We start from the raw sequence: 4,443 nt of genomic DNA, 5'->3' as shown, positions 1-4,443 counted from the left end.
TTCGAAACCGTATTGCCTCATCATAACTTGTAGCTAAACCATGCTCATGCATCAACCTGACAAGTTCTGCACTACCAAACGTATGATGTAACTTCAGCACCAGACCAAGTGTTGTCTGGTTAGGTGATAAGGAAATATGCTGTTGTATACATTGTGATATTGTCAAAGCAACCTTATCTTTTTTCCCTTTAGACACTAACTGGGCAATCAGGGTCAGCAGCGTTTCACAAGTACTTTCACAGGTTTTCGTATAAGTGAACTGGTCTAAATCATAGTCAATGGGCTTTGCTATTGCCTTCACCTCTGATCTCACCTTGCGCACAATCTTATCAACATCTTCTTCATCCTCAGCTGCATTCTTCTGGGATGCAAGTTTCATAGACCTTGATACAAAATTGCGGAACCCTACTATATTTGCACAACCTTCTAAACGTAAGATCACAATCTGGTCACCAAAATAATATGATAAGTTTGACATCATTTGTTTGATACATAGTTGCCCTTCATATTCATGATATATTTGATACAACTCTGGTACCGTCCAAGTTTGCTCCCAGTTAGAAATCATCTCATCAATAAGACTACACAAATCTGGATCAGATATCAGAGGAACACAATCAACGGGTTTGACAAGAGGTTTTCTGTACGCATTATAGCAACGCAAATGATACTGTGCGTCTGTGGCTGGTAGGTCTGTGACACCAGCCATGCGGAGTGCTACATCATGTGCCCACGCATCTCCGCGACCCTCACCGATATCAAGGAGCTGCTGCTTAAATGTTAGGCGGCCGGGCCGCACATCAGTTTCGCACTGGTAGACTTTGTCCCATCTGTCACGATGACGCTCGTCCAACGGCAGACATTCGTCTCCGCATAACAAGCAGTGCAGCTTGAAGTTAAATGTCTTTAGTTGTGGCTGCCTCACTGGTGGTTCACTTTGGGACCTTTCAGTTTTCCGCTTTTTAGTGGCCTCCCGTCCCCTATGTTCTTTCGATGTATATGACGCTCCACAGGATACATGACACCGCAGCTGTGGTGGGGGTTTAGTGGCTAATTTTGATTCAATGTTCAGATGCAAACCATCCCCTTTCTCTTTGCTCCTTTGGATGATGGTATTGAGTCCTCCGTCGCCAAGATTCCGCCACTTCGTAGAATTGCGTGTGGATTTACAAGGGGCAAACAGACAGTCCATGGTGTCTCAAAGTTTCACATAACCTGAAACAGAAAAATATTTCATCTGTTAAGGAAGTTATCAGAATGTTGTTCACTTAAAACATGAAACAGAACATGATTTTTTGGGTTAAGAAAGTTAGTAGAATGTTATAGCCGAATAGCTACTTCACCATATAAAACCGGCGGCCATCTTGGATTATGGTTTCCGAGCAACATGAAAACCATAATTTGAGCCTTCCATTGCCTCTGCCATATGGGAAAACCTATGGGTAGATACCAAAATCAACCTTCTAGCATGATTCTATCAAAAGTTATGGCCGAATAGCTATTTCGCCAAATCAAAAGAGCGGCCATCTTGGATTATGTTTGTCCAGCAACATCAAAAACTTTTTTGGACACTTTCATTGCATCCGCCATGTGCGAAAACCTATGTGTAGGTACCAAACATCCTTCTAGCTTGATTCTATCAAAAGTTATTGCTGATTTTCTATTTGAACCAAGGTCGGCGGTGCCCATCTTGGATTTATGCAAATTACGGAAATTTCCCAACGTTTCTGCAGCGGCAAGAGGTGCTTCTGTCATATATACCCCTTAACCATTACTAATCCACCAAAAAACCTCATAGTACCAACAATTTCCGTGTTCACATAGGGTTTATCATAGGTGGCAACTGGACTATTAAGCTGAAGAAATTCTTAATGCCTCTCTCTCTTCTGTCGCTCTCTCTGTCTCTTTGTTCATTAGGAAAGCACAAGGGCACCATTTTCATTGTACAAACATTAGGAACAGTGCAAATGTCAAAAGGTATTGCAAATATTATGTTGACCGCTGCAAGGTGAAATGCTTTTCAAGCTCTGAAAGGACATTCAAAGGACGCTGCATCCACTCCGCAATAGGTCTGGCTGAGAATGAGTCAAGCTATTGCTTTGCATGCCAGACACTCTTTAACATCCTTGTGTAGAATGCTCATACCTTCAACATCCTTCTGAAGATTGTTCTGTTCATAACTGCTCCCTCAAATCAAATACCGATGTTTGAGGAGTGTTCGGAAAACGGTCAGACTTGCATCAGTATCGCACGGGTCGACATCTTGCCCAGATATGTGATTTAGTCCTTTTTTTTTTTTCATCTTCAAAGAAAATATTTTCATCCAACTTCTTGGGCCAAACATTTTATTTGACCTTTCCTATACTATAGCAGTCTCCTGTCTCCTTTCCTGAGATATCCGTAGCTTCGTTTAGCTCGTCCAGGAAGATATAGGTCTCTTTTTTTTCTTTCTTCCTCGCAATTATAAATTTCTCATTTCGTTGCCTTTTCCCCCTGTGTACCTGCAATAAACACTAATAGATTTTCTCTCATTCCCCAGCAGTAACCATTGACACGACACGAGGAAGAGCGGGGCAATATGCACTACGGTTCTCCTGGAAATGTGTGGCTGAACGCGTTAAAGGTCGAACTCGGCCATTACTTTTAACGATCAACTACCGAGTTCCTCCAGGTAATTAAAAAATCTCAATCGAATAACACTTGGCGAAGGAGATATCAACTTTGTGGGGATTGCGAGCAATTGCACCATCGCTGACTTCTTGTTCATGTTTTGGCAACACGTGTTAGTTATGGTCTGACGGATTAACATGCTGAACCTACCCGTGAGTTGCCAGTATGACTTGAGCACACCATCGGAGTCTTTTTGATAACGTTTACGGCAGGAGGAACTCAGCACCCCCAAGCAGGTTTTGACTCAACATTCTCTGACCTCTGTCCTTCTCTGTTGCTTTACTCTCATTGCTGTTTTGCGTGCGTTCTTGGTTGTCTCAGTGGCTGAATTTATCCTTTGTCACATAGTGATTGGTGGTTCAACATCCCCACCACGTTGGGAAAGAAATGGAAAACAGCAACAGAGATTGGTGCATTTCCATGCCGTGAAGCTGCACTTGCCATCCCGAAGGACGACATTAAAGATGTGGGGCAGATTAGTGCTGATTATGATGTTTTTTCAGGTAATAGTTCCTTTTTCCAGACGGTTCATTGTACACCAAATGACAAGTGGATCGCCAAGCGAGATAAAGGGCTTTCCAGAGACGGCACTGGCGACTCATGCTCGATGGCAAGCTCTCGGGCACGCGCACGCAGATGTGGGCGTGGTGAGTAGGAGGGTGTGTGGCGATGGCGGGGTGGAAGTCCGTCAGGGGAGCTAAGAGATTCAGGAGCGCAGGCTGGGAGTGCGCCAGCAACAGCAGGCAGTGGCAAGGGGTGGCAGCAGAGCTTGATTTCCTAAATAATCTGATCTGACTTCAAACTTCTGACCTGCGAAAGGTGTTGCATTGCAGACTCCAGCATCTTGAGGAAGGTTTGTGGTTGTGATTATATATCTTTGGAAAAATCATACTAATGAGCAAATATAAATGATAACAAAATGAAGAAGAGGTGGGGAGGACAGATTGCGGGGGTGGCGGCCTGGTCGTGTGGAGAGTGGGGAATTGGGGGGGAGGGGGGGAGGAGGTGGTGCGGTGCTTTATTGGGTGGGGAAGGTGGGTCGTGGTTGCTGTCAATTTGTCGTGCTCTCCTTGAATTCTCGCATCTCATCGGAAGAGGTTCTCAAACCTTTCAGTTATTTTCAATTATTTGAATGGAAAGGCGCACTGGTATCCGAAGGTAAAGTTTCCATACTTGCTATATTCAGCTGAGGATCATACTTTTGAGTGATATTTGATATATATATATATATATATATATATATATGTATGTATATATATATATATATATATATATATATATATATATATATGTGTGTATGTATATATCTATATATGTGTGTATGTATAATTGTATGTATATATCTATATATGTGTGTATGTATAATTGTATGTATATATATATATATATATATATATATGTATATATATATATATATATATATGTATATATATATATATATATATATATATATATATATATATATGTGTGTGTATGTATATATATGTGTGTGTATGTATATATATGTGTGTGTGTATATATATATATATATATATATATATATATATATATATATATATATACATATATATATATATATATATATATATATATATATATATATATATATATACTGTATATATACGTATATATATATACGTTATATATATATATATATATATATATATATATATATATATATATATATATATATATATATATATATGTACATACATACACATACACATACATATATATATATATATATATATATACAGTCACGTGAAAAAGTAA

This window comes from Myxine glutinosa, chromosome 6 (assembly GCF_964187855.1).
Source record: "Myxine glutinosa chromosome 6, kmMyxGlut1.1, whole genome shotgun sequence".
Classification (NCBI taxonomy): Eukaryota; Metazoa; Chordata; class Myxini; order Myxiniformes; family Myxinidae; genus Myxine; species Myxine glutinosa.
The sequence above is the reverse complement of the archived record's forward strand: the minus strand, read 5'-3'. Positions refer to the sequence as shown.